Raw genomic sequence first — 24227 nt, forward strand, 5'->3', positions numbered from 1 at the left:
GGTGGTTCACAGCCTGTCAGCAGCAACGCCTGGCCCTTGCTTCTTCTGGAAGGGCTTGGGTTGGATGAACAGCCGCCCTCCACCAGCCCGTTTCCCCATCGCAGGGGTTAAAGCAGAGTCTCTGCCGCAGAGGAGGGGGTTTAAAAACCAACCTATAAAACCATGAACCGTGTGCCCTAGACATTTCCAGTAACATGGAGGGTGCTCTGCAGGGGTTTCCAAACTGGTGACAAATGATCTCCTTGGTATTCTGGAAAATGCTCCAAATCCTATGTGGCATACCTGGGAATACGTTGATAATTCAGAAAACAACAAGGCAGTGAACAAAATCCAGAAAGTCCAGGCAGGTTTGTTGAGGTTTGGAACATATGAGTCAGAAAAGGGCTAAATTTGTGCCGGGGAAGGGAGCGGGGAGTTGGGTGGGGGGAGTTTCACGTTTATTAGTGATTAAAGCAGTGAAAGGAAACAGCACAGAGATACCAAATTTTACTTTGGCCAAACAATAAAAACAAAATGGAACGAGGTAGAGTCTGCCATTGGAGCAAACCTTTAAGAGATGATTGGGAAACACTTACCAAAGCCTTAAAATGTGTACATTTTCAACCCGACAGTTCTACTTCCTTTGGACAGAAGAAGAGTCAATAACAGCAGTAGAATGGAAACAGATCGGCCGTCCAGCAATAGGGGACTGCTTAAGTGAGTTACAGCAATCCACGCGAAGGAAAGGACTCACCATATGTGGATAACAGGAAAAAAGCGCGTTTTAAAAGAGTATGTATGCTCACAGTAACTTTTTTAGGAAAAAAAAAGTCTATAGAGATATGTCTAGAAGGGTATACAGAATGTTACTGTTCAATGATTGTGAGTTTTTCTTTCTTCTATCCGTTTTTCTGTATCTTCTAATTTATCTCCAAATAATAAGTATTGTATGAGTAATAAAGAAAAACCAAGCATTTACTTTCAAGGAAAAAATAAATTTCTCTGTTTCTCCCCATAATGGTAAAGGGAGAGCAGCCTCCGAGTCAAAGTTGGGACAGCCCTCCACCTGGGCAAGAACACCCGATGTGAATCTTGTCACATCAGTGTCTGGTAGCCGAGCATAAGAATGTCCTTCAGTCAGCAACGTGGAGGAAAGACACAGGTCTTAGGCTCTCAGCAGGGAATTTCACCGAGAGTGTTGTTGTCCAATGCTTGGCAAAGAAATTTATCGTAGATGTAAGTGGCTATTTTTAAACATATGACCTTACGGTTGGGGGGGGGTCTCCTAACAAGAGATATGAGCAATTTTTTAAAAATTGAGGTATATTTGACCTGCAGCATTAGTGTAAATTTAAGGTGTACAACATATCAATCTGATACATTTATATCGCAATATGATTGCCATTGTCGTGTTGGCTAATAGCTCTACTGTGTCACATAATTACCATTTTTTCCAGTTTGGGGAACAATTAAGATCTAGTCACTTAGCGAGTATAATGTTTATAATACAGTTTTATTGTCTATAATCGCTGTAATATGTATTAGACCTCCAGGACTTATTACATAAAGATCATTTTTTTAAAAAGCACTGAAATAAGTCATCATGCAGTAAACATCACAAATACATACTGTCGCTGTTTGCTAGGACTGCTGTAACAGTGTGTGAGAAACTGAGAGCTTAAAACAACAGAAGTGTCTTGTCTCACAATTCTGGAAGCTGGAAATCTAAAATTAAGGTGTCGGCAAGGCACGGGCTCCTCTTGAAACCTATAGGGGGAAATCCTTCCTTGTCTCTCCTTGCGTCTGGTGTTTGTTGGCAATCCTTGGCATTCCTTGGCTGTGGGTGCCTCTCTCTGATCTCTGCCTGAATCATCACATGTCCATCTTTCCCTGTGTGTCTCTCTGCTCTTCCAGCTGCGTATCAGATTAGAGGCCCATCCTCTTCCGGTGTGACCTCATCCTAACTAAATACATCTACCTCCGAGGACCCTATTTTCAAATAAGGTCACATACTGAAGCCCCAGCAGTTAAGACGTCAACATGTCTTCTTGGAGGACACAATTCAACCCATTACATCTACAGGACAAAAGTTTTTAAGCCAACTCTCTACTCTTGTGTCTTGAGATAAAATTCAATGACCGCATCATACATGGATTCAAAAGCTGCTATCTCCCAAATAAATCACATGAAAAGATAATATTCTCCCCCCAAAAATATTGTCAATGACTCCCAAGGCGGCCCTGTTTAATGATGACACCATGTGATAGTTAATTTTGTGGCTCAACTCAACTGGCCACGGAGCACCCAGATTAAACATGAATTCTGGGTGTGTCTATGGGAGGTTCTGGGTGAGATTAACGTTTCAATCCGTAGACTCAAAGAGTAGATTGCCCTCCCCAAGGGGAGTGCTGCCATTCCAGCCACTGAGGGCCTAAGAAGAATAAAAGGCGTAGGAAAGGGAATTTGCCCCATTTTTCGACCTTGCTGTTTGAGCGAGACATCTCATCTTCTTCCACCCTCAGACTGGGATTCACGCCATTGGACCCCAGGTTTCCAGCCTTCAGACTCAGACTGGATTTTACCACCGGCTTTCCCGGGTCTCCAGCTTGCATACAACAGATGGTGGGACTTCTCAGCCCCCATAATCGTGAGCCAATTCCTCATAATAAATCTCCTTTTATACATATACATATATAAACATATATATAATATAAATATATACATTATATAAATATCTATAAATATCTTACTGGTTCTGTTCTCTGGAGAACCCTAACTAGTAACACACCAATGTTAAAAAGTCATTTAAAAAGTTTGAATAAAATTACTTCTTAATATTTCAGGGTTGAAAAGCACATGTTCTAAATTAATATTCTGTTTTACATACTTAAAATCCCTTAATATATAAAATACATTGAGTTGCCAGGTGGTATTTCACTTGAAAAAGGATGCCAATTTTTTTTTTTAAGTGTAAGAATAATCCTGGACTCTTGCCTTAGAATCTTAGTATATAGTTTCTTTCCATTCTACCTGATTTTTACTTCTTAATCTTTTTTTCTTTTTTGGAACCCTATTTATGGGTGCCTATTATATATACAAAGCTACTTGCTAGACATAGGGAAAAGAGCAGTGAATTAAACAGACATGCTTTCTGCTCCTATGTAGTCTCCATTATTTATATGGAGAATTGCCTTTAATTATCTTTGGAAGTGGACAAATTAACCCGGAAGGGGACAATAAGACAGAAATAAGGGATTGTGAAAAGAAGGGACAACTCGATGAGCGATTGTTGGTGAACAACACTTGGCATCATAGAACTGTTGATCTTTAGAAATCGGTGGTCAGCTTCCATATCTAACCTGGACAAAGAGGGACTAGAAACAGAAACGACAAAAAGAGTATGCTTCCAACCAATCCATTAAAACCAATGTCCAAGCCATGACTATGAACACAGGGGTTGAGCAATCCCCAGGATTGGTGGCCTCCTCCTTTCCTCCTTCTGGGTCCAGAGTCCAGAGTCTGTCTGTATGATCCCTCACTGGGCAAAGTGATTATTTTTTTTTCTTCTTCTTCCCCATCTTCTACCACAGACCTGCTCTTCCACTCTTCTCCTTGACAGAAAATGGCACTACCATCTACCAGGTGACTCAAACACACAAATCAGTCTTGACACCTCTCTCTCCATCCCGCCTATCAGATTAATCTCCAAGATTTGGCAATTCTACCTCGCAAGTATCTTCTGAATCCATGCACTCATTTCCATAACCACTGCGATAACCCAGTATTAATAATAAAGATTAGCATTTATTGAGCACCTAATTTATCTGAGGCATAATTTAACTTCTTTATTTGTATTAACTGGTTTAATTCTGACTCCAACACTATGTGGTAGAGCTAATTAATATCCTGATTTTAGAGATGAGGAAATGAGGCACACAGAGATGAGGTAACATTCTCAAGGTCACACAGTAGGAAAGTGTCAGAGCTTGGACTCAAACTACAGAAGACTGCCTTCTGAGCCCACGTGCTTAATAATGGCAGTACTATACAGCCCAGCCAGTCTCTTGCTCTTCCCTAAAAGTTTGCCTCCTCTATCAGAGCTGAGTATTTTATTCCTCATAATTTTTTACCCCTTTTCTACCTCCCCACTCTCAGCTGATCACCTTGCAAGAGAGAGAGCACAAGCAGGGGGAGGGGCAGAGGGAGAGGAAGGAGCAGGCTCTCTGCTGAGCAGGGAGCCCAGTGCAGGGCTCGACCCCAGGACCCTGGGATCATGACCTGAGCTGAAGGCAGACATTTAACCACCTGAGCCACCCAGGCACCCTGACATCACAGATGCTTTGATATTACGCAGACATCTCCAAATAGCATTTCTGCTTCATCACTACTCAAAATTACAGTCGTTATTAGACCCACCGCTAGATCTTGTAATGTAATACATTAACAGATAAACACACATATTACTGCATAATAGACTTGTCTTTTTTTTAAACTATAATTGCTATTAAACCCCTCCAGACTCAGAGCCAACTGCCTAGTTGAGTATATAATAAATACCTCAAAGTTAATATGCCCAAAACAGAGCTCTTGATTTTCCTCCCCAAACTTATTGCTCCCCTTAGTCACCCACAACTCCATAGATGGCTTTTCCATCCACTCAGCTGTTTATACTAAACCCTAGGAGTCCTTCATCCCCCACTTACTCTCAATTCCCATCACCAAGTTCTCCAAGTTATACCTTCCTCTTCATTCACCCCTGCATTCTGCTCTCCCTGTCACCACACTCAGCCTCACAGAACTTCTCTTTGTCCCTGAGCACCTCAGGTATGCATTCCGTTTATACTCATTATTGCCTCTGCTTTCATCTCCAGATCCTCAGATGGTTTTCAGTTCCTTATCCTTCAGGCCTCAGTTGAAACATCATTGACAGTATATTTCACAGCTGTAAATGTGCTTTCGTGTATCTTGCTTGTTTCCTGTCTCCCCCTCTAGAACATGAACTCTGTGATGGCAGTGATCTTGTCGGTCCTGTTCACTGCTGTGTCCCCAGAGCCTGGATATGAACCACATAGCAGATCAATAAAAATACATTGCATGAATAAATGCTTAAGGAACTAGTGAGTATGTTGCTATTTTGCAGATTAATTAAAATATGCAAGTTCATCCCTCAGCACACCCTCACTGCATGGGGAGTGCTCAGTCACTTTTCCCCACTGAGTGTTCACTTTCTCCCAGTGACACCATGGTGGGGATGACCTAAGGGTAGTCTGACAAATTAGTTCCCCTGATGATACAACCATAAAGCTGGAATTCAATTTAAATCACAGAAGAGAAGACATCTTACAGATAAGAATACCTTTAGGCAAACTAACATAAATGCAGGGTCAATTTATTCAAATTAATGCAGGCCAGAAAGAGCATGAATTTTGGAGGGAGGTGGTCTTGCATTCAAGTCCCTGTTCATTTTCTTCCCCAGTTTGCATGTTGGCAATTTTTCAAGGTTTCTGAGCCTCAGTGTCCTTAGCTACACGCAAGGATAATAGTATCTATTTACAGGTTGTGAGAGCCAAGTGGCATAACGGACCAAAAGTACTCAACACCTAGCAGACCCTCCCTATAGCATCATTTCTATTTGCCACAATAGCAAGTACTTTTTGAAAAGCAAGCGCTTAGAGTTGCAAGGAACCTGAAAGAGCTCCTGTTTTGTCTCATTTTTGATATTTAATGTCAAACATAATAAGGTTTTTTAAATCCACACGCTACATGGTAATGGGCTGTTGCAAACAAAAATTTACCAAGTATTTCTTTATGCTCTAAAAAATTTTTCCTTTCTTGCCAGCATTGCATTTGAATGACTCCCTTCCCCAGTAATCCTGCTGACATGGACTCCTATCTGTATTCAGCGTAGACTCCCACTGTTCTTTAGGGGTAATTTTCGAATCTTTCTACACCAGTCGACACACAGTTCCCATTGATAAATAACAGCCTCAGTGCTTTTATTTCCTGCATACTATTTTGACAGATCACCACCCTGAAGAAGTTTTTATGTTTAAGGAAAGTAATTTTTCTAAAGGAAGAGGGTATTTTCAAACCACACTTCCAAAAAATGTCAAATAATGGGAATAAAGGAAAAAATGAGTTCTGGAGTAAAAGAGACAGCTCTTAAAGAAAAGAAATCTCAAAATAAAAAGAATAGAAAAGATCAAGAGATAGCACAAAAGGAAAATAGGAATCTAAACATAGATTGGAGGTGGGAAATGAAAGTGTAAGGGTTGCTTATCCAGCTGTGAGCGTTTTAAATGACATGACATTAATGGAACAGGAAAAGTGATATTTCAAACCAATGGCCTCATCCTTTGAAAACCTCTCTCTCTCTCTCACGCTCTCTCTCTCTCTCTTTTTTTTTTTTTTTTTAGAATTTCAGGCTAATGAGACCCAATTGCTGGAGTTAATATACAGACATAAGTCCTTCATCGTAGGTGATTTTCCATTAGTAATTTTAATAAAAATTAAAACGTCACATAGAGATAAGAAATTAAATTACAATCTAACGCCTAACTATGCTAAAATGTGAATCATTATGACATTCTGCTCAGTTAAGTACCAAATAATTTGCTGGCGCTCAAAGGTAAAATCTCTAAGCCCCATCACAATTATTCCTACACAATTTTGACCTGCAGTCTCTGTTTTGTTTGCTTGTTTTCACGATAATAGCATTTTTAAAAAAGAATCCAAACCAGATGTTGACTTCAGAAGGGAATTTCTTATTGACTAAAGCCTGCAAAACCAGCTTCTTAATTACGTTGAAGACTCTTTTCCCCAAGAATTTATTGCTTAGCAAGGCTTCGTAATTTATGTAAATCTATCCTTCACTTTCTTCGTTGTAAAATCACTTGCCGTTCCATTCCTTAATGTTGGTTTGTTAATACCGCTCCACATTCCATCTCCTTGCCTAAAATATAAATGATCTTTCCTATTAGAAATATCTTCACAGGGCAATAAGCCAGGACTTTCAGTCCAAGCCGCCCATTCCTGCAGCTGTGTAAATCTTCAGGCTGTGAGTTTGTTCATATATATTAGGGCTTTTCCTAGTCAAGTTCTTCTGGTTTGGTGGCTAATTATGGAAAGGAGGACAAAGGAATGAAGATTATGGGTACCCACGAAGAATGCAGAAGAATGGATGTTTCCGGGTGATGAACACTTCGGTTATTTTGTCTAAAGTCAAGGTGTTTATAAAACTTCCAAAATGGCTTAGCAGAACTACTTAGATAATGAATACTTACGCACAATTTCCGACTGCCATACACATCATAGCATCCAACAATATGGAAGAAACAGCAGCCGTGTCAAACCATAAAGCAATACTTTGCGCTGAAATTTTGCATTTATTTTTATTTTTATTTTTTAAAGATTTTATTTATTCATTTGAGAGAGAGAGAGACAGCCAACACGAAAGGGAACACAAGCAGGGGGAGTGGGAGAGGAAGAAGCAGGCTCCTAGCGGAGGAGCCTGATGTGGGGCTTGAACCCAGATTGCTGGGATCATGCCCTGAGACGAAGGCAGACGCTTAACGACTGTGCCACCCAGGCGCCCCTGAAATTTTGCATTTTTTAAAGAGTATTGAAGGATCTGGTTTCAAGTGGAAGATTGTCATACTAATGTTATCTCTGTGTCTCTCATGGTTCTCATGAAGAAATATTCCAAAAAACTAACATTTATTGGTCCAAGCTAATTTTGACCACGAGCACTAAAAAGCACATTGGTCCCATTAGCTACTGGGTATGTCACAAGTTCTTAATAATAAAGGCACAAGTATGATGAGAAAGACTACTAAAGCAGCCACCGGAACAGTAAGAATCCAGAGTTGGGCACTGCATTCCTCGAGGAAAGGTTTGAGGGTCATAAATGGAGACATTCACAAGCAGCGGAGGTAAGTACGAATTTTGAGTGTTTAGGACGCTACCTGCTAGTTGCAAGAGCTTGTAATAACTTCTCAGAACCTGTAATGATTTATTGGAGAGCCCTTATACCTAAGGATTCTGTATGTGTACATACGTGGTGCTTAACTATCAAGGTGAAATTAAAAATTCAATCACGCTGATGCATTCACTATTTGAGTGTTTGTAAAAATATAGGCATCTGGAAATCTTATTTAATGCTCTGATGCAGAAAGAAATTGAAGTTGACTGACTTAAAGCTTGCCTGCCTCCTTCATTTCAATCATATTCTCAATGACTGAAATAATTTAAAATGAATTTGGTCCTTTTCTTTCATGTTTGAGGAGAGTATGTTACAGCCGAGAGCTTCACTCACAAGTTTTGCCACGTTTCTCATGTCCTCATTTATTATTATTAAATATGTTCATAGGAGCTAATATATATTATACATCTACTATGTCCTAGATATGATAAAATAAGCACTTGATGCATATTCTTCCACCTGCTGTAGTTTCCATTTTATAAAGAAGAAGCTTGGGGTTTAGAGAGAATAAGTCACTTGTACAAAGTCACCCAGCTTTCAAGTATGGATCTGGGATTTGAGTCTCTGTTGAGGCAGTCAAGATTCTTCACTGCAAAGGTGGAAACTGACCAGCTGGTTTTAGCAAAAAGGAAGCAATTATTAAAAGGAATCGACTGTTCATAGAATTTCCAGGAGGGCTATGTGAAGAGCCACAGAAAAATGGCCAGGAGCAACAAGAGGCTACAGAGGCAGAACCACAGGCGAAATCATGCTGCTGCACTAGTCTGGCTGATTCCACCGTGCGGTCAGGCATGTTAAACATGAGTCACAGTAACGAGTCCGTACCCCAAGAGTGCCAGCACCAGGCTCCGGACATCGATGCCAACACCACCATTCCCGGAGCCCTAGAAACTGGGTGTTGCGACGATCACTGCTGCCACCAGAAAGACTCTTTCACTCTACCCGCATTTTTGGGTCACTAGATCCCACTCAGAGATCTGGGGCAGGTGAGTCTCACCAACTGAAGGTAGGGCTAGGCTGAGCCTGGGCCCCAGCTGCAAGGAAGACTGAGAAAGGAGGAGTCTGGCCCCTTTAGCTTCAACAGTGAGAGGTGAGCTCTAACTTGTGTCAAGATACCCATTGTAAGAAATTTCCCCCAAAGACAGAAAGGAGCATTTCCTTTGGCTCATCACCGTATCTCAATCATTTAGCACAATGCTGACGCCAAGTAGATGTTCAATAAAGGTATATGAAATGAACAAATGGGTGTATGATCCAGTTGTCTCTGGGAGGGGCACAAAGAAAGGCAAGAAAATAGTATCGATAGCTGATAACATTATTGAAATGGGCAAACGGGTAAACCCTACTCGACTGAAAGTTCTGAGTCATGAATGCGTGGAACTGGAGCCTCTACTCCAGAACATGAAGCTGAAACTGACAAGGCTGGGAGTCGGTTGCTTTCTTCCTTCCTGAGCATGTCCTTCCCCTGAAAGAGAATACCCTCAAGGAGCCCCAAATCCTCAGTATTGGTCACTGTTGTCAACTAGGTCAGAAACAACCTATTTGAAAGTATGCAGAAAGCAATGAGTGCTATGTGCTAAAGGTTTTACATGGATTAGCTCCCATAACCATCAGAACAGCCCAGTGAAGTAGCTACTATTTGCAGCTCTATTTTATGGAAGAGAAGAGCTAAAGCCTGGGGAGATTGCTGAAGATTACATAACTAGGAATTGGCAGACCCTGGCTTTGAATCCGAGTCTTATTGACTCCAAATCCACCTCTTAAGAGCTATGCAACACTATACAACAGCAACTTAAACAATAAAAATAGGTTATTGTGGAAGGCATTTCTTTTACAAAATCTAGTTTCACTGTCAACTTATCCCATTATTTCTCATTTCACATTTTTACAGAAGAAATCAGCCTACACTTGAGCTGGCTCCAGTGAGGGAAATGGAGGGCTGAGTTTGATGCTCTCCAAGGTTCTGAAAACCAATGTTTGAAATTTAAAATTTAACTGCCAGAGTAAAGGTAGCATCATTTTATATTGGCTCTTCAATTTTTACACTCAGGGCAAAGCCATCTGTGAGCGGATGAAAATGAAATAATTATGAAATTTAGGCAGTTCTTAAGAAACTAAGTTTTCAAAACACCCACATCCATTCACTAAAATTAAGGAATAAGAACTCTGAAAACAGACTTCCTTTATACATTTTTGGCTTTCCTCCACAGTTATGAAAGTCAATCCATGCCAGTAATGTCTAAAATCACGATGGGAATTTTCTGAGTGCTGCAGTAAATCCATTCTCCTGGTTATGCATCATCACTCCTGGAACGTCGCTGAGGCCAGAGTAAGCATCTGGAACCGGGGTACCTGGTGGCATAGGCAAGAAACAGCCAGTGGGGTGAGGATCAGAGTTAGAATTGGCAGCAAGAGTCTGGAAGAAGAAAGGAAATCAAAAGGAAAGGAGGGGAGTAAAGATCTGAAATAGAAAAAAAAAAAACTCTAAAATCTTGAATGGGGCCAGTCCAAAAGGAGATGAGGCAGTGACCAGTGGCAAGTCGTGGCTTTCAATTCATGGGGAGAAAGGTATCATCTGCTCTGTCTTTACTCCTAATACCAACTGCAGTGATGCTGTTTCTTTCCAAGTCTTTCTACATAGCTCCACGGGGGTTGACATTGGGCTGGACTGACATCTGCTTCTACTTCTTGCTGCATTCTGTGCTATTTGGAGATATTCTATTGATATCATCCTTCTTTGACCTTGCTTTACTCTTCCCCCTCCCAACCCTCCTTCCGCTGTCCTATTTGTAGCAACTGCGTTAGTCCACTAACAAGGGCTCTTTTATCTATTGGTCCTGCTCTCGCTTTTGTTTCTCTTGTCTGTTTGGAGTTGGCTTCTTGATGTAAAGCCAGCACAAATTCTCCCTTGTCCTTGAGAAACTGTCGAACGTAGCTGACTTGCTGGAACCAGCAGGTAGAAGTCTAAGCTGATTCTATATTTCAGAGTAGTCTGTTTGGCAGCCTTCAACTTGAGCTCAGCAAATAACCATTTTCCTTTGCAGAAATTGTCCTCCTGCCCTTATAATCACAATCCCCAGCCATGAGTTACAGAGACCACATGTATTTAGAATAAATAAATAAAAAGAACGGAGTTCTTATCATATGGATTCTGGCTTAGGCTCTTTGGACCCCGCCATTGCAGCTGAAAATGGGTTTGCTGCTTCCAGGATATTAATCGCTATTACTATTCTGAAATGGTCTGTCTTGTGAAAGAAAAAAATATGAGAGAAAAGCTTATTTTGGGGTTGGTCACTCAAAATCATAAGCTGACTTGGGAGAAAAATCTTTGCACCATGTATGTGTATCTCCAGATATTTATTTATTTATTTATTTATTTATTTATTTATTTTTGCTGAAATGCCTTTGGGTTTGCACCCAGTGAGAAGGATCCTGACTCTCGAGTTATCGTTTACGTTTTGTGTGCTCACTTCGTCACAGCGGTCTGTCAACAATATTTACCAAGCACTCCTGTGTACACAGAACCGTAGGAGGCTGGTCTTATTGCTTGTTTGACTCTATTTAGATAGAACAAATTGATCTAAAAGTCTGTTTGCCAGAGATTCACCATTGATCACGTATTCTTTGATGTTCTCTTAGTGGATTTAACATCAGATGTCAGCAAACTTGAAGGTAAGAGGAGAAGTATTAATTCTTATACCCGGATGGAAGTTTTCCTGGTTTGGTGGGAGAGCTACGGATTTGGAGTCAGGAGACCCAGGATTAAACCCTGGCCGTGTTGCTTGGGCTTATGCCAGCAACTTACTGTTTTTGAGCTCTGGTTTACCTCCTGTAAAATAAAGGTAGAGGCCCTCCCCTGACTATATCATGGGATCATCGTTAAAGATTAAGTGCAACTAGGATGTGAACAGCTTTACAAACCAGAAAATACAGTCAGAAAGAGGTTAGAAATTGTGATAACAATGTGACACAGTGACTATAAAATATACAAACTGGATGAAGGATCACGGTTCAGAGGATGGCCCCTCTATTGTCAACCCATTTTCCCCAAGTGCAAGTTAATACTATTATAATCAATTCAAAATATGCTTCAATTTTCTCCTTCTGGGGTTTCATACCATTGGATGAATTAAAACTAAGAAATCATTAGTAGGGGCTGGAAGTAATTTGGTTCAAACAAGCTCTTTTCATCTTAATATTCTTCACAACGCACATACCGTAGAGGGTCTTGTTAAAATAAACTAGAATATATCTTAAGGTATCTCACCAGAAAATGAAGGAACTCTACACACATTTTCTGATTCGTTGTCTCCTCCCAGACATCAAGCGTAGCATGGGACCACAAGGGGGATTTCCAGAGAGGCACACCCTCAATGAAGAGAGTTCGGTGAGGTTTTAGAGAGCATTCTGGGAACACTCTCTTCAGATGCATATTCCCTGTGAGATGGTACCTTCCTTTGTTTCTGGCAGTGATTTGCCAAAGGCTAACTGAAGTTACCATGGAAGAACTGAGGAGGGAACTCAATTACCGGGTGGAGTTTTGGATTAGATTAGTCCTTCCCAGTGTAAGGTCACCAACCTTTCCTCCCAAGTTAAAAAAAAAAAAAATTAACTATCGGGATGCCTGGGTGGCTTAGTCAATTAAGATGGCTCAGATCACGATCCCAGGGCCCTGGGACTGAGCCCTGTGCGGGGCTCCCTGCTCAGCGGGGAGCCTGCTTCTCCCTCTGCCTCCCACTCCCCTGTTTGTGCTTGCGCTCTCTCTGTCTCTCTCTCTCTGACAAATAAGTAAATAAAATCTTTTAAAAAATTAGCTACCATGATCGTGTCATTTTTTAAAGGGTTATCTTCACATGAAGAAAGTGGGTAGCTACAAAATCACAAAATAAAGAAGAGTCCTGCAAATATAATCATTTCATTTATTGGGAAAAAATCACTACGTTGTCCTTAGATTCTCCTCTCAGTCAAACCAGAAGGGCTTCCTCTGATGCGGGCACCAGTTGCTGGGCCAACACGTGGCCGATATTTGTCTACGACTCCTTCCAACTCTGAGATACTATGATCACAAAAATGTGTTAAAACAAAACGATTTATTATTCTTGCAGCTCAAAAGAATACCTTTCAGGCAGCATGTGTGAGCAGCTATCTGTAAGGCTGTGAATAATTTCAAACTTTGAGAGCCTCTGCCATCATTCAGAGTTTTGATGAAAAATGTTTCATATTGTCATCAAGGAACTCTGGTCACTCCCTATCATACAATGAATTCACTTAAATAGCTAACAGGAAAATAGGAATAGAAAAATAAACTAGGAAAAAAAATCGATTGCAGAGTTTTCTCTATTGGCAAAATTGCGGGAGCTGTTCAGATCTTGCCAAAGAGGACGTCCGACACTTTGCCCAGGTGGCCGGAGGTGCAAGGTTCAATTTCTCAGGATGTCGGCACTGAATCCAGCTGTCTTTGCCAGCAGGGTGGGATTCACCTGCTGTTTCCTGTTTCTATTAGCTGCGAGTTTCTCTGCATTCAAGTTCCATCTGAGAACCCGACTAAACTTAGCTCATCCCAGCGAGAACAGATCCCATTGGGAAGGTGTTCCTGGATCAAGTCTCATGACCTTGGTACCGGAGAAAGCCAGACCTCCTGCATTGTGTTCATCGCGAAGGAGACAAAAATATACTAAAATATCTTTGTTTTTTCCTAGCCAGAATCAGATATTCACTAGGCCGGAACATTTTATATGGAAGCTCAAGAATCAGGACGAGTTGGTTCTTAACAGAACAAAGAATTTTTTTTTTTAAACAAGTGATGTCTTTCCTATAAATGGAATGAACAAGATTGTGGCTGTGTGATAATATTTCAAAACTTTATAAATGTGCTATACATAGTACTTCCATTTAGTGTTTCAGGCATTCTCTGCCCAGCGGAGTGGCTGCAATGCATAATAATTGTTTCTGTCAAAATCAGGTTTCCTTTTTTAAAGCTCCTGAAGGGACTGAGTTGATTTCTTGTCCTTATTTTCTCCCTGTATCACAGCCTATCCTGAACGTCAGCAAATGTAGGATAATGAGTTCAGGGGAAATTAACCCATGCTACACTTATGCTCACACGTTCATTAACTCGCTCATTTATTCTACAACTCTTTGCTTAATGTCCACTCCATGCGAGGCACTTGTACTAATCTCTGGGATTCCCGACATGAAAAAGGAGTACACGGTTTGATGGAATCTGGGTTAGCATGTGTCAACCCCAAAGTGGTCTGGATGGTATTTCTCAAAATCGGAAAATTTATTTTATTTTTTGAAAGATTTTATTTATTTATTTGAGAGAGAGAGGGAGAGCACACATCAGCAGAGGGAGAAGTGGAGGGAGAAGCAGACTCCCCGCTGAGCAAGGATCCCGTTGCGGGACTCCATCCCAGGACCCTGGGATCATGACCTGAGCTGAAGGCAGATGCTTCACCGACTGAGCCACCCAGGTGCCCCCAATTTTTTTTACTATAATTCACAGGAAGAAATAAACTTTATGTCTCAGTTCAGTACCTATAAAGTACACGTACACACCTTTGTGCTCAAACACACAAACTCGCAACCCACGCTCTACTGAAACAATTTTCGAGAGTCAGACTTGCCCTTTATGAAAGTGATACACTGCAGTGTTTCCTGTCCTAGTCATTTAATTCTTTAAAAGGCTGACATGACTGTCTAAAGTGATTTCAGAACCTGCATTCATAACACGCAGTTTGAAAGAGAGCAGTCTGGGTAGGTCAGTATGCAGCTAAAAATATCAAGAAAATTGTCAAGAAGCATATTGGAAATAGAGACAAAAGACGTGCTCAATAATATTCGAGTATTTCGGCCGATGTGCTGTAAGAAAGATCTTAACCACAGATAAGAAGGATATTAACTTCATTCTTCAACATCGGCATGATGAGCTTGGACCTAATACATTGAGTACCCCTTCCCAAAGGGCGCTAACCAAAGGTAGAGAATTTGGGGACTCGGTTCTATTGCAAGTGGGTGCAAATACGGGGGAAATGAGGCTAAAAGTTACCCCAATTTAATCTCCTGTTCTACATCCGTTCAACGCACTGGCACCAACATCTTTTTATGGTCTAAAGAGAAGATGAAGGTGATGTGAACATCCGATGCCGTTAGTTTTCAGACATGCATTCAAATCTTGCAAGAAACACTAGGGAGAAATCAAAGACAGAAATACAATAATTATTGGAGACATTTGAGACTAACTGATAAGTTACAAGTGCTTAAAATACTAGTGCTTGGGTCACATCCCATTTTATGTCCCCTCGGCCTCCACGGGACTGTCTACCTTGGCTGCCCGCCCCGCCCCCCCAGCCGCTTTCCCTTCATTCTGCACATTCTCCTGACGTGATCCGGGATCCGTCGGCTCTCTTGAACTTTCTCCCGAATGCGCTGACTACAGGGCCTGCCCAGAATCTCCTCCAGGCACCGTCATCAATCGGCTGCCTATTGGGCCCATCAGTCTGGGGGCCTAGAGATGTCTAAAGCGCAAACACAGCCGAAGCCAAACTCCCCTCCCCCGTGATAAATCAGCTTCCTAACACACGAAACATGGCCAGATAGAACCAGCCCCTTTCTAGGTAGGAGTCATGCTGTCTCACGTCCCAAAGCCAATCAACCGAGTCACCAAGTTCTGCCCATTTTCTGTCCTCGCTGTGTTCGCTCACCACACGGTCCCTGCCCTGGCTCCAGCCCTCACCACGGCTCACAGGTGCAGGACCCCCGCAGCGGAGGGGCGGCCTCTGGCCAAGCCTGCGCCGTGCACAGGCCCAGGGACCGCTCTTCCCACCCCACTCCTTCCCGAGAAGCCTTAGCGCCCAGCCCCCTACCCAGGGGTTTCTTCCATCAGTCGGATTCTGGTTATACTACCACCAGCCCTACGACCACCCACGGCAGCTGACGAAAGACTCTCTCGCAAAGGCAGCCGATCACAGGCCCGGGAGGAGGGCAGCATCAGACACCTGCCCAAAGGGGGTCAGGGGTGAGGACGCCCCACACTGGATCAAAACTGGCTGCCAACCAAATCCTTCCTCTCGGGGAGCCGAGCCAAGCCGAGAAGCTGCAGAGAGCGGGTGCACCTCCGCTCGGGGAAGAAGCAGGGCTGCCTGAAGCGGAATGGGCAACAAGACCGCACAGGCCGCCGAGCCGCGTAGACCCGGTAACAACGTCGTTCGAGCTTCCTGAGGCCGGGCTGTGCGGCGGATGCCCTGGCTACATGTCTCCCCCACTTTCCCCAGGAATCCTTGCAGCAGCACCCCACGAACAACGCACGTTTCTAGCCCTGAAAATGTGAAAGAGCCTAACTGCTCACCTTTCCAATCCACCTGCAACACGGCTGCAAATGATTCCCCGAATACCAGTGTGGAGCCCTCCCCCCTTCTCACGGTTCTTTAAGGCTTCCCCTGCGCCGGGAATGGCCAGCAATCCCTGTACCAGCGGATGAAAGTTGACTCGAAACTTTGCCGTGAAAGAGAGGAGAACGCAAGGGGGTCAACGCTCAGAGGCGAAGACCCTTTGCTCTTCTTTGCTCCCGCTTTTATTGGTACTTCAGGACAATCACAAGTCCTTATCTCCGTTCCTCCAGCTCTTGATGTGGGACAAGGGGTCTTACCGAAACTGGGAGGATCTGTTTACCGCAGAGAGGACATGCTACTTTGCGGGTCCTACGAGTTCTGCTACACATAGCCTAAGGGACAATGCTACATCTCTTAGATCACAGGGCGACTGTTTGGGCTAGGGAAGTCTCGGGAAGGCAACTCCCAGCGGCATTCCAAGGGCAGAGTGGTCACGCAGGCTTCGGCATTCCAAAGGCCTACGCCCTTCTCGAAACCTTCCCTCCCCTTAGCGGCCTCTGTGTTGCATTTTAGCAAGCCAGGTATTATTGCTGATTTCATGCTCTACGTTAACCCCAACACCCCTTCCCGACAGGAGGAAAAATCTCAAGTCTGAGCACACTAGTCAGGTCCCACTCCTCAGGTCATGATCTCAGGGTCCTGGGATCAAGCCCCACATCAGGCTCCCTGCTCAGGGGGGATCCTGCTTCTCCCTCTCCCACTGCCCCTCCCCCTGGCTCATGCTTGCTGGCCCTAGCTCTCTCTCCCTCTCAAATGAATAAGTAAAATCTTTAAAAAAAAAACCAAAACAACAAAAAACCATGTGTAATGTACAAATATCTCCTGATGGCTCTTTTCTCTGATTGAGCTCTGCTTGACACAGGAGGGGTTGAAGGGTAGGTGGGAGTCAAGAATAATTTCTAGGCTTCAGACTGGGGCTACCGGATGGATAGGATGTTATTTATAGAAATAGGACATGTTTGAAGAGAAGGTGAAGAATTCTGTTTTGGACACAGTGAGTTGAAGGTACTTGCAAACATTCAGTTCAACAGATAATCAAACAGAGCAGCTCCGAGCTTGTAACTTGGGCAAACAGCATCAAGCAAAGTCAGTTGCCAGAACAAAATCTCAAAATAAAAAGAGGTCCACCAAAACCCCTTTAATAAATGCTAAGAATTTGATACAATAAAAGTCTCAGATTTTATTTCAATATTTTAAAGTTTTTTGTGATTTTTAAAATTTTAATTCCATTATGGTTTAGCATGCAGTGTTATGTAAGTTTCAGGTGTACAATGCAGTGATTCAACACTTCCCTACATCACCCTGTGCTCATCACGACAAGTGCCCTCCTTAATCCCCAACACCTGTTTCACTCATCCCCCACCCACCTCCCTTCTGGTGAGCAGCCGTGTGTTCTCCATCGTTAAGAGTCCATTTCTTGGTTTGCCTCTCTCTCTCTCTCTCTTTTTTTTTCTTTGCTCATTTGTTGTTCCTTAAGTTTCACATATCAGGGGAAATCACATGGTGTTTGTCCTTCTCTGACTTATTTCGCTTAACGTTATGCTCTCTGTCTTCATCCAAGTCATTGCAAATGCCACGATTTCATTCTTTTTTATATATGTACACCACATCTTCTTTATCCATTCATCAGTCAGAGGACACTTGGGCTGCCTCCATATCTTGGCTATTGTAAATAATGCTGCAATAAATACAGGGATGCATGTATCCCTTCACATTAGTGTTTTCATATTTTGGGGGTAAATACCCAGTAGTGCAATTATTGGATCATTGGTCAGTTTTATTTTTAACGTTTTGAGGAACCTCCATACTGTTCTGCACAGGGGCTGCACCAGTTTGCATTCCCACCAACAATGCACAAGTGTTCCTTTTTCTCCACGTTCTCACCAGCACCTGTTGTTTCTTGTGTTTTTTATTTTAGCCATTCTGAAGGCATGGGGTGATATTTCATTGTAATTTTGATTTGTATTTCCCTGATAATGAGTGATGTTGAGCATCTTTTCATGGGTCTGTTGGCCATCTGTATGTCTCCTTTGGAGAAATGTCTGTTCGTGTTTTCCACCCATTTTTTAATTGAATTATTTGGTTTTGGAGTGTTGAGTTGTATCGTTTTTTTTTTTTCTTTTTTGAGTTGTATCAATTCTTAATATATTTTGGATACTAACCCTTTGTCAGATATGTCATTTGCAAATATCTTCTCCCATTCCGTAGGCTGCCTTTTAGTTTTGCTGGTTGTTTCCTTCACTGTGCAGAAGTTTTTCTTTTGATGAAGTCCCAATAATTCATTTTTGCTTTGGTTTCCCTTGCCTTCGGAGACATATGTAGAAAGAAGTTGCTGTGGCTGATGTCAAAGAGGTTACTGCCTGTGTTCTCCTCTAAGATTTTTATGGTTTTAGGTCTCACATTTAGGTCTTTCATCCATTTTGAACTTATTTCTGTGTATGGTGTAAGAAAATGGTCTAGTTTCATTCTTCTGCATGCTGCTGTCCAGTTTTCCCAACACAATTTGTTGAAGAGACTGTCTTTTTCCCATTGAATATTCTTTCCTGCTTCATTAAAGATTAATTGGCCATTTAATTGTGGGTTTATTTCTGTATTTGCTCTTCTGTTCCATTGATCTGTGTCTATTTTGTGCCAGTACCATACTGTTTTGATCACTACAGCTTTGTAGCATAACTTGAAGGCTGGAGTTGTGAGGCCTCCTGCTTTGCTTTTCAAAAGTGCTTTGGCTATTTAGGGTCTTTTGTGGTTCCACATTAAATTTTAGGATGTTTGTTCTAGTTCTGTGAAAAAATGCTCTTTTGATGGGGATTGCATTGGATACTATAGTGTAGATTGCTTTGGGTAGTATAGAAACTTAAACAATATTTGTTCTTCCAATCCATGAGCATAGAATGTCTTTCCATTTCTTTGTGTCATCTTCAGTCTCTTTCATCAGTGTTTTATAGTTTTCAGAGTACAGGTCTTTCACCTCTTTGGTTAGATTTATTCCTAGGTATCTTAATCCTACATAATCTTAATTAATTTTTCCTCTTACCTAGCATATAGTGATCATTTTAAAATGTCTAATAGTTGAGAAGCTAATTTAGTGTTTTAGATCATGGTAAGAGCTTTTAGTCTGCTAGGTGCTTATTTGATAACCCAACTTCCTGATAATGTTCATAACTTACACATTTTATTGAGTCTACAAAAATTATATTAACTTTCACATTTAATAAATATAATGTCCTCCTCTCTAGTCTCAATTAGATCTTTGATATTATTACATTCTCCTTCCCACTTCACCAGATTTAGAGAACACAAGAAGTTGCTTTTACAAATGTCCTCTAAAGTTCCCTCCCAAAAAGAGATGCTGATGATAATAGGCAAATGGACTAAGAAGAGAAGACTTTGTGTCTTGTTTCATTTACACCCACTAACCTATTTTTATCGTAAGTGTCTGATTTAAAAAGTGATTGTGCCTTGAATTCTTTTAGATTTCAGGTCTTTGGATTATAGCGCTCCTTTCTCAAATTACAACAATAGCCTAGCAACCCATCCAAGTTATTACATCTTTCAAAATTTCTTGTTATTCTGAGGGAATAATATACACTTGGAGAGCCCGTCTCTTTATAAAAATGCTCTAGAGGTTTCCTTTACTGCTCTAAATGAATAGCTGCATGTTTGCATTTGCAAAACCTGCTGTCCGAATGAGAATTCCAATATAAACAGCATCAGCCCAAGGGGCGCCTGGGTAGCTCAGTGGGTTAAACATCTGACTTCAGCTCAGCCCAGGACCTCAGGGTCTTGGGATCAGGCTCTGCGCTCAGCAGGGAGTCTGCTTGTCCCTCTCCCTCTGCTGCTCCCCCCATCTCGTGTGCATATGTGCATGCCCTCTCTCTCTCTCTAAAATAAATAGATAAAATCTTAAAAAAAATAATCAGCTCAAAACTCTTTTAATAAATTTGAATAGTTTCATACAATAAAAATCTTAAGGCTTAGGGTTTTTTTCCATAATCTTTTGTAGAGTAAAAATACTACATGCTCTCACTATCCTTTATAATAGATACTTAGTTCACTCTCACCGTTCTGCATGAGATAGGTCAGTGTTCAGTTTTCATATTCCCCAGGGAGGAAGGAATACCCAGAAGTTATGTGACATGTGATAACATAGTAAGCAGCTGTGCCAAAACTAGAATTTACAACTTTTAATTCTCAGTACCCGCGGTATGCAAGCGACAGTCGCGCACATTCCGCTTTTCCAGTAATAAATGCCAACTATATTACGTATCTGAATTTTTTTAAAATGAAGTCTGCTATAGAATCCCATTTACCATTTTAACAAGAAAATTGGAAAACACCATCCAGGAGAACACGAAAATTAAAACTGTAGATAATCTTTCTACAAATTGAAAACAACTTAATCAAACCAGCCAGGGCAGGTAAGGCAATTCTGTTATTGAATGACAACCCCTCAGCTGTTCGAAGTAACCACCTTAGTCATCAATACCGTGTTGAGACTTTCACCTAGCATTACTTTGAAGGGATGTCTTGTTTTGAACAATCATTTTAAATCCGAAGTAAACTGAAGAATTAATTAGCAAGCATGGAGGCTCAGCAAACTAATGCTTTAGTCTGTCCCACCATCTGCTCAGGGCTACCCTTCAATCTCGGCATTATTGAGGATGGGGGAACACAGTACTCCCGATGCTTGTGCTGGTAGACGAGTTGGTCCTTAGTATTTAACGATTCCGTCTTCCAAATGCTCATCAAGAGCCTCAGCCCTAGGAATACGCTCGGGGACATTCTACCTCCGTTGGCGCTTGTGGTCAGAACCACAGTGAGGCCAAGCTTTCTTTAAGGGCAAGGACCCACTCAAAAGGACTACCCCAGTGAGTTTTGTCCCTTTCTAAGTAGGCACCGGGAGGTTCCAGTCTGAATCCGATCATTCTTCTACTCCAATCATTTTTTTAAATTTCATTTTTGGAATTTTTTTTGCATATTCATTCTCAAACAGTGGGAAAGAGTCTGAATCTATTTCATATGGTTAGCTATTTCATGTAAAAATGTTTGGTAATTATAAACTAATGAGACAATTTTTATTTTACAGTTTGTGAACTGACTCAGGAGGCAGTTGGGAAATGGAGTTTCAAGACAGAAACAAAACCGTTCTGAGTCAAAGGTGACATGATTTGAACAAGCATATAGCTCCCTGAAGGGGCTGCACGTGCTTGGATGGAAAGGACTGAGAGATTTGTTTAGAAGAAAAAAGTATTATGTCCTTAAATAAATCCAGCATATTTACCAATTGAAGCATAAACTTGCTGCTTTGTCTGCTCGGCACCTACCCTTCCCTCTTCCAATGACAGCACATGGGTTTCCTTTGGGAATGAGCCCCTCACCCACTTTCAGTACAGTTGGCTCCTGGGGAGGGTGGGCAACCGAGACCAGACCAATCAGGTGCACCCCATCACTATGGCTATGGTAATTGATTCAGAATGGGCCCCAGACCCAAGCCTGAGAGTCTGTTCCATGACTTTGGCTGAAACTGGGAAGAGAAACTTGCTTTCTCTGGAGGTTACAAAGCTTAAATACAGTTGGGGGGGTGTAATTGATAGGAACCATCATATGGGGAGAACTTCCTAAGGATGAAGCTAGAACAAGGCAGAGCTGAAAGATGGAGGAAAAGAACCCTGGCAGCATCATTTGAGTAGCTGGATCGAGCTCTGCCTGAAGCTAGATCCGTGACCTTTTCAGTTATAAGCGCCAAAAAATTCCTTTTTAAAAATTTACTCCCACTTAAGTGTGATTCCCTGCATAATAGCTCAGTCGAGGAAAAAAAAAAACGAACAAGAAATGTCACAGCACACACAGACAAATATACTGTGGCTTATGTTGTGCCCATTTATATTGTCATTAAGTTTTGGTCTGACATCTTTGGTCATATGTGCTTCATTTTTTCAATTTCATAGCAACACAAAGTGTTTTTAATTTCTGGTCTCTTTTAGAGGCGCCTGAGTGGCTCAGTCGGTTACATGTCTGCCTTCGGCTCAGGTCATGATGCCAGGGTCCTGGGATGGAGTCCTGCATCAGGCTCCTCACTCAGCAGCAAGCCCGCTTCTCTCTCTGCCCGCCGCTCCCCCTGCTTGTGCGCGCTCTCTCTCTGTCAAACAAATAAAATCTTTTAAAAAAAATTCTGGTCTGTTTTACAGAGCTGAAGACTTAGTGGCGGGGGTAGAAAGGAGAAAGTGCTTAATCTTAAAGACTATTTTCAAACATGACTCCTTAAGTTTGGAATATAATGATTCTGGATATGATATATTCAAAGTCAGCAATGTTACCTTAAGAGGCCAGACCAGAAATCAACGCTGACATCTCGTCCCTTCCCTTTGTGGTGCAGGGTAGCCAACCTTTGAGTCTTTCTGGCAGCCTGCTTCCTGGGCTATCACATCTCAGCACAGTAAACCCGCCGCAGGCTGTTTTTCTCTAAAAATGGGATCAATACATCTGTTTCCCCAGGGCAAGAGGAAGAGCAAACAGCGAGTCCTGATAAGCCTTCGCTGGCATTGCTCATTTCCTCAAACGCTATCCACAGCACTCATCGTGCTGGTCCTCTGCTATTAATAAGCCTTCTTGAGGAAACACCGAAAGCTCTAGTTCCACCCAGATGCCAGAGTAACACCAAGCACCCGTCCCCAATGTTCTCGCGAAATTACTAGGAGCACATCATGACTCATATGCTCTCCAGCATTCCTCTCTATCCTAAAATCTGAAACCAGGGAATCTGGAGCAGGTCGCCTTCGGGCATGGACTTTTCAGCGACTGCAACTCACGCCGGGGCCCGCAGTGCATTTTCGCCTCACGAGGAAGGCGGTTTGCACCGAAGAATCAGCTCAGCTCACTTCCACGTCCTTCGGGTCCCTCAGCGGAAAAGACCGTGCAGCACACTGCACACCCAGCAAGTCATCAAGAGAGGACTCGCCAAGATGTCCTTTGTTGCAGGTGCCTCCACGGCTCGACAGCACATGCAAAGAGTAACCCAAAAACAACAACAACAACAAAAAGTGTGATTCGTCAGGCCCGGTGGAGAGAACGGAGCTGGCATCAGGCAGCCTCTTAGATGTCAAACCGAATCGTCAGACACAAGGCCACGCTGAGCCTATGATCTCCATTTGTTCCTTCTTCTGCAGGAAATCCAATCTCCGGGTCCCCAGTTACCCAGCGAGACTCCCCCGCGTCATTTCTCCCCTGTTCCTTCCCATAGTGACGTTCTGGATAGCCTGTGCTTTGGGGAGGCAATAGCATTGAATCACCATAGCACATTTTCAAGAAGAGGATTTTGGAACCTCCGTGATAGAAAGTTCAGGAAAAACTCTTTCGGGGCAGCTGGGTGACTTAGTCGGTTAAGTGTCTGCCTTCTGCTCAGGTCATGATCCCAGAGTCGTGGGTTCGAGCCCCACATTGGGCTCCCTGCTCAGCTTCTCCCTCTACTTCTCTGTCTGCCCCTCCCCGCCACTCCCCCTGCTTGTGCTCTCTCTCTCAAATAAATAAATAATATCTTTAAAATAAACAAACAACTCTTTCAACCATTAAAGCTTATATGGAAGAGCTTAACCGGACCCCACTGCACCCACTCCGTGTAAGGCTGCCGTTAAAGAGGAAAACCTGTTGAGAGGAGAAATATAATCACTGGCTGTTTGCATAAGATTTGAAAGTCTGCAAAAGGCAAGGTTTGGGGTGCCTGGGTGGCTCACTCGGTTGAGTGTCCGACTCTTGGTTTAGGCTCAGGTCATGATCTCAGGGTCCTGTGATCAAGCCCTGTGCTGGGCTCTGTGCTCAGCAAGGAGTCTGCTTGAAATTCTCTCTCTCCCCCTCTGCCCTTCCCCCACCCTCTCTGTCTC

Source organism: Ursus americanus, chromosome 2 (assembly GCF_024610735.1).
Source record: "Ursus americanus isolate L20-20 chromosome 2, mUrsAme1.1.p, whole genome shotgun sequence".
Lineage (NCBI taxonomy): Eukaryota > Metazoa > Chordata > Mammalia > Carnivora > Ursidae > Ursus > Ursus americanus.